An 8,016-nucleotide genomic window follows, 5' to 3' on the forward strand; every position below is an offset into this window, starting at 1 on the left:
TCATCGTTGGTGGAGAGAAACCGCTTTTGGTGAGCCATCTGTCATCTTTTACATTTGTTGAAGTTGAGGAGGAGGTTGGAAATTTTTTATTTTAAGTTAAATGCATACCCTACGAGTATATAGGTTGCCTTACAGAGGTTCTGTTAGGAAGCTGAGAAAAATCTAACAAGATTGATACCGTCCTGACACCTTAGATCTCTCACTTTTACGAGATCAGTTTGAATACCCATTATACCAATACCTATAGTCTCCATTCTAGATTAACCCCTAGTAGTTTATACTAGCAGTCAGTATCGTCTTAAGCACACACCATGTGAAGAGCCGATGAATATAAGTGATTGATGCCTACGAATAAAAAAAAACCTTCATACTTCTGCTAGAGAAATTGAAAAATGCACCATACAAACGGTTGCAAGATACAAAAGGAGGGAACAGAAAAACCCGGCTGGTTGGTTCAGAGGTACCCGGTACTGGACTCGGTAGGGAGAACTACGGTTTGATTCCCCACAACCTTCGAATGGGATATATAAAGGGGTACCACACTAGTGTACCAGACCCCGTGCTAAGAAAAGGATCAAAGTCACTAACCGGCTACTTCACTAAGTGCGTGTGAAGGCAAAAGGCTTAATGTGATTGTGGTAGAAGGAAATCGGGTGAAATAGGAACGAGAAGCACTAGGTTGAGCTATAATAGCATGATTCGAAATGGCTTGTACAAAGGAGAGATCTACGTTAATGCTTATTGCCTGTGTCGTCACTGTATCTTTAGTGTTTTACATGAGTATCTGTCATCTTAACAAAGTTCCTAGCAACCAGGTACGAATTGGAAATGTATTCAACTAGTGTTTTCAAATTTTATTTGCTTGAGGACAAGCAAAGATTCAAGTTTAGAGGAGTTTGATAACACGAAAATACATCGTATATTTGCCTTGATTTACACTAAAAAATCGTAACACTTTCATTTATATTCCGATTATTCCGCAAGTGTTCGAGTTATTTTTGCAGGTATTTCAATCCCCATGCTTAAATGAGAAAAGTATAGAAAAGGAAGGAAAAGAAGAAGAAACAGAAGAGAAAGCAGCAGAAAAACAGAAAAGAAGCGAACACAAAAATTGTGGATGTGACGACCGTCACAAATCATGTCACGACCGACACGCCCAGCCTGTGACGACCGTCACAGGCCCATCACAAACGTCACGCGGCCAAAATCAGCGCCTTGAAATAGTCAACAGAAGTGACCCAACAAGCCTAAATTCCCGTTGGTCGGCCACTTGCCCGTGATTTCCTCACTCAACCAAGTCATCCTTGTTTCTCTCATTTGCCAAGACCTAATGGGGGAATATAAAAAGACGGAAGTTGGAAACACTGGGGACGCTTAATTTTTTTTTGGAAGCCATCCTTGAAGACCTTTTTCTCTCTGCATTTTTTCAGAGCAATTCTACTTTGTCTTTTACTTCTCTTCAGCAACATTAATTTTGTTTTACCATTCAGAGCTTTGATTTTCCACTTTTCCTTTCCGCCTTTCATTTAGCCAAAGTAGTAGTTTCCTGCACTGGGGAACTACTACAATTTATTTAATTTAGTTTAAGCTATTATTTCGAAGAGGTAGAATCCTACCGACCTGTGGAGGACTGCTCAAGTACTTCAAGATTCAGCGTATTCTATTAATCCAATTTCCGGGTTTTTATTCAATTGTTATTGCTTTATTATTATTGTAATCATGTCTGTTTTATTGTTGATCTGTTTATGTTCGTCTGTGTTTGCGTTGTTTAACATGTCTGGCTAAACTACCGGTATCGGTATGTAACAATTTAATTAGACGGGATTTAATAATAATCGGTGTAAAACTTCTTTCCTCAAACAATCTTTTTGGCTGTGGTTTTTAATTTAAATTTAATTAACTTTGTCACAAGAGTGAGAAGCTATTTAATACGATTTTGCCACGAGAGTGGGAAATTAACCAAGGTGAGAACCAACAATCGCGAGAGCGTGAAGGTCGAATTGGATAGTAAAAACTAGGCATTGATTTTAAAAAGAGCGAGAGCACTTTAAATGCAATTAGAACTTATTTATTTTCAAAAAGTATTTTTAACTTCAAATGGGACAGCGAGAGCGTACATTCTGACTTAAAGGTATAGTCCGAATCAACAATCACGAGAGTGTGAGATAAAGCCTTTTAAATAAGTATTTTCTACTGAAAGATATTTGGTACTTAAATTATACACCGGTGACTTATCGAATCCCTAACGATTAATGCGTTGCATACTGATATCCTTCTATTAATATTTTCTTAAAACTCAACTTCCCTTAGATTCAATTTTCTTCAACCAGACTTCTAAAAATCATTCCCTTAGTTAAACATAGTAACGTCGGTAGCATTAGTTTGACCGTCGGTCCCTGTGGGTTCGATATCTTTTAAAACTAAAACGACTGGACTGTGCACTTGCAGTCAAGTACCCAATAGACTATATTCTATATACAATCACGAGACGTATCAAGTTTTTGGGGCCGTTGTCGGGGATCAGATTTAGTCAAATAGTGCGATTATTTCGTTGCACGGTATAAACTAAGGTAAAAACTAATCTCCTTTCCCTTATTTCCCCCGATTGTATGCCAAGTACTCGCTCACAAGGCGATAACTTAGCACCGTCAATCGCTGAATCATAGCGGTTCTTATATTTAAGACGCCGAATTCTAGAGTACCAACAAAGGTACAATATTCCCGATATCTTCTTTCCTACTGCTGAACCAGTTGAAAAACCAACCATGGCTGCAGTAGATCCATAGAATCGTCCTCTTAAGTTCTACGCTACCCCGTCCCAACAAGAACCTCACAGCAGCATTGCTTCCCCTGCTATCAATCGAAATGATTTCGAGCTGAAACCCTCATTATTATCAGCCGTCCAACAACATCAATTTGTCCAGTACGCAGACACTGTCAAGGCGAATGGTGTATCTCAAGATGCGATAAGACTACGCCTCTTTCCTTTCTCACTAAGAGACAACATGGGAAGAACTGAAGAACGTTTTCTTATCCCGATATTTTTCGCCAAGCAAAACTACTATGCTGAGAGCTCAAATCAATGGATTTCGACAAAAAGATGTAGAATCTCTCTATGACGCGTGGGAGAGATACAAAGACATGATGAGGATATGTCCACATCACGGTCTCGAAAACTGGGTGATCATTCACACATTTTACAATGAGCTTCTGTATAACACAAGACTGATAGTAAACGCTGCCGCAGGCGGTGCACCTATGGACAAGCCATACAACGAAGCCTATCAACTCATTGAAAACATGGCCCAAAACCATTGCCAATGGGGAGGTGAAAGAACTCCAGTAGAAAAGTCTCAAACAAAAAGTGGAATGTACAAAATCAGTAGCCTTGATCATGTCCATGTTAAGGTAGATGCCCTTGTTCAAAAGTTAGACAACTTGATCATACCACCCGCAACCACCGTGGCTTCCGTGACTCCAAACTGTGAGTTATATGGAACCCCTGGACGTACTGCACCATAATGTCAGATATTAGCAGGAGTCCCAACCGATCAAGTGAATTACGCACAAGGAGATCCTTATTCGAATACCTACAACCCAGGTTGGAAAAATCATCCTAACTTTTCGTATAAGAATAACAACGCCCTGTATGCACCTGGCCAAGCACCCGCTGTTCCGCCTGGATATCAAAAGCCAGCTAATAATGCTCCTAACATGCCTAGGAAGTCCAACCTTGAACTAATGATGGAAAGCTTCATAGCTACCCAAGCTTAGACAAACAAAGACTTCTTGAACCAAAACATACATACTAGCTAGCAACTTAAACAACTAGCGAGCAAAGTAGACGCCTTAGCCACCCACAACAAAATGCTTGAAACGCAGATTTCACAAGTGGCTAAACAACAAGCATCTACTGCCGCTCCCGCTGGCACATTTCCTGGACAGCCGCAACCTAATCCAAAAGGACATGCAAATGCCGTTATACTGAGGAGTGGAAAAGAAATAGACGGACGCGTAGATCCAAGATTTCAAAATCCTGCCATGTACCAAAAACCAGACAAAACCACAACTGAGGAGGTAAGTGAACCGAAGGAGAAGGAAGATAATACCCGAGAGGCCGAAGCGAAAGAAAAACCTTTTGTGCCTCCACCACCTTATAAACCACCCATTCTATATCCTCAAAGACTAAGAAATTCTAAAAGTGTAGGGCAATTTAGAAAATTTGTTGAACTTCTGAAGCAACTAAACATTACAATTCCCTTTACAGAAGCCATCACACAAATGCCCTCATATGCCAAATTTCTTAAGGAGATCCTATCCAATAAGAAAAAGATCGAAGATAATGAAACAGTTACACTTACAGTTGAGTGTAGCGCAATAATCCAAAATAACATGCCTCCCAAACTAAAAGACCCAGGGAGTTTCTCCATACCCCGTGTCATTGGAAAATTCAACATAGACAAAGCTCTATGCGGCCTAGGAGCCAGCATTAGTGTAATGCCCTTAACCATCTGTAAAAGGCTCAACATGGGAGAACTAAGACCAACCAAGATGTCTGTTCAATTAGTTGACCGCTCAATCAAATATCCTGTCGGTATACTAGAGAATGTCCCAATACGTGTATGAAAATTCTACATTCCTACAGACTTCATAATCATGGACATCAAAGAAGATGCCAATACACCTATTATATTAGGAAGGCCATTCTTAGCCACCTCCGGAGCCATAATAGACGTGAAAAGAGGTAAGCTAACATTCGAAGTTGGAGAAGAAAAGGTTGAATTCATCTTGACACAATTCTTACAAGCGCCAGCTATAGACGATATATGTTATCTACTTGATGTCATAGACGAGTGCGTAAGAGAGATGGAGATGCAAGAAACCACATATTCCGATATAATGAAAATCCAAATCCCTCCAATCTTTGAAGATGATAATTGGTGTGAACCATACCAAAATGACAGTCTAAGCGAATGCTTAGCACTTACACCCAACCACATACCATGCCCGAAGAAACCAGACTTGGAATTAAAAACACTACCAAAGAACCTAAGATACAAATTCCTAGACACTGAACTCAAAAGACCAGTAATAGTCAACGATGACTTGGGGTAGATGGAAACTAAAAAGTTACTAGATGTCTTAAGAAAATATCCAACTGCGTTAGGCTACAACATCGCCGACCTAAAAGGAATAAGTCCTTCTATCTGTATGCATCGCATTATGCTGGAGGAAGATTGTAAAACCTCTAGAGAACATCAGAGAAGGATCAACCCAATCTTAATTACTGTAGTCAAGGATGAAGTAAATAAGTTACTAGATGCTGGAATCATATATCCGATCTCCGATAGCCAATGGGTTAGCCCCGTTCATGTTGTACCCAAGAAAGGGGGTGTTATAGGTTTTAAGAATGAGAAGGGAGAATCTGTAGAAGCATGCTTCAATCCAAAGAATTTTGATGAAGACAACATGCATCAATGCAAAAAGATAAGAGCTTCAAGAGATTTCAAAGCATCAAGTTAATCAAGCCACATATGCATAGCAACATTTGGTTCAAGCTTCATTATCAAGCCAACACTTTTGCAAATTTGTTGAATCACTTCTACGGTATATCTAATTCACTCTTAAATTAGTATACAAGTGTTCAACAATCATGTTTTGCATTTCCATACTTAACCTAACCATTTTTTAACATGTTGAAATGAAAAACACATTTTACTTAAAATATTTTTCTGTGTTTCAACAGTGTTAACCGGTTAACCAGATGCGTTAACCGGTTAACGGCCCTGTATTTGAAATTCTGAAGTTAACGTTAGATGCGTTAACCGGTTAACCCATTTGGTTAACCGGTTAACACTGTTCGTTTCAGCATTTCTTGACCTCTTTTCATGAAAAATGTTTTCAAATACTTATACCTTTTCACTAATTTTTATGAAGAAAATTATACCTCTTTGAAAAGGTGTTTTGATCAATATAAATTCTAGATATTTTAAATGAAAAAAATACCTCCTTTCTTGCAAACACTTTCAATTAATCATTCTTATAAAAACTCAGATTTTTATCAAGTGTCCAAAAACTTTCTTAAAAAAGTATTCTTTGCATTAAACCTTCATATACCTTGCTAAGAATACATATCATTTGGTTTGAACACTTGTATACTACATTGAGTGATTGATATCCAAAGGGGAAGATTAATCCAAGTGATTAATATATTCAAGATTCATCATCAACTTTTTAATTAAGTTCAGATTTTTGTATCATACCTTGTTGTCCAGGATTGTTGGAAACAAGTGAAGTGTTGAAGAGGATTGTTCTTCATACACTTGATTACCTATAGGTTAGATAGTAAGCATCACCATTGGTGTGAGTAGGCTGTACAATAATTCTGACTATAGTGAAATCTCTTTCGAGTCGAAAGGGGAATGGAGTACCTTCAGAGTGTGAAGGGAACCACTATAATTTCTGGTGTCCTTTTACTTTCCGCAATTTATTTTTCAGCACTTAAACGAAAAAGAACCAAGAATCGGAAACAAGATCGAAGAAATTTTTTACCACCTTCTCATTCAAAAAATACATCCATAATTTTCTACTGAAATACATCAATGAAAGTTAACAAATAACATTTTTAGCTATAGGACACAGATGAGATGAGACCGCAAATATCATAGTGAATGAGTTATAGTTTTCTTGTGCCTCGACACTTTCTCTTCTTTCCTATAACTTTTATGCGGTGTTTCCCTTGCATACAACTTGTGCACTTCTTTATTGGTGATTTGATGTTTGGAAGCTCTCTAACCATCTTCTTATTATCCAGCAAGGCAAGGCTTTTATAGCTCAAGTGCCCATATCGTTTGTGTCAAATTTCACTTGTGTCTTTATCATATTGAAAGTCTGGTATGCAGTTAACATATGTCGTATACGATGTTATGACACTAGGATCAGGACATTGGCATAACACATACAATTACAGTGTTAAAGTAAATAGCAGGAAGTAAATAACACAAAAAATTGTTAAGCAAGTTCGGTGCAACGTCACCTACATCTGGGGGAATCCAAGCCAGGAAGGAAATCCATTATAATAGTATTAGTTTGAAGTTCTAAACAACCTCTGGTTTTACAAACTTCTCACCTAATCACTACCCTTGGAATTTCTATCTAAGACTCTCTTGGATATGAGACTCTTTTAACTTCCTTTCAATCACACAATAGTGATAACAACTTTTAACAATAAACAGAAGACACACTTCCAATGAAACATAATCCACTCTTTCTTAAAAGCTCATGAGTGATTCACAATTACAACTCAAAAACTCAGTTTAATTCAAGCATCTAAGTGATACGAGAATGGCTTACAAATAACTATGAACAAACTAAACCCTAACATAGACTATCACATACACAACTTAATAGTTTTATTAGGTTTAAAATCATCCTTTAAATAGCCCCAGAATACCATGGGCTTCGGGGTAAATAATCCCAGATCCAAATCAAATTGTTACACAATCTTCTGCAGAATTAAATCAAATATGATGTCTCCTTAAATATTTTGACATCCTTTCTTAGGAAACAAGGCAAAGCTTAAACCAACCTTTGCTTCTAAAACAAATGCTTCTTGGACCACAAAACACGTGAATAAAATCTTCAAAGAATCTTCACTAATCTCATGCTAAAAAACAAATCTTCCAAGAATGTAAAACCACAACACGACATGATGTCGTACAAGCATGTCAAGACATCTTGTTATTTTACTTGTTTTAACAAAATGTTGCCAATCACAATATAAACAACCTAACAATCTCCCCCTTTGGCAAATTTTGGCTAAAACAACCTTTGCAGAATATATCTTGTAAGAACCAATAAACTCAAGAGAACTTCTTCAAAGAAAAACCACAATAAATAACCTTGGAACTTCTCAAAGATACATCATAGGCAAACGCAGCAGAACAAAATAAAATCATCCTCATAGAGAATGTCACATCAGAGAGAAGTAAACTCTCACAACACAAACTTTCAATA

General features: G+C 37.7%; 1 non-coding gene across 1 annotated transcript; it reads right to left on the reverse strand.

The window, feature by feature from the left end:
- Positions 1-3,063: 3,063 nt before the first annotated feature.
- LOC127090104 (small nucleolar RNA R71) lies at positions 3,064-3,170 on the reverse strand. The gene has a single exon (XR_007791637.1). It is a non-coding gene; the product is annotated as a small nucleolar RNA R71 (small nucleolar RNA).
- Positions 3,171-8,016: the final 4,846 nt, after the last annotated feature.

The sequence above is a fragment of the Lathyrus oleraceus genome, chromosome 5, assembly GCF_024323335.1.
Source record: "Lathyrus oleraceus cultivar Zhongwan6 chromosome 5, CAAS_Psat_ZW6_1.0, whole genome shotgun sequence".
Classification (NCBI taxonomy): Eukaryota; Viridiplantae; Streptophyta; class Magnoliopsida; order Fabales; family Fabaceae; genus Lathyrus; species Lathyrus oleraceus.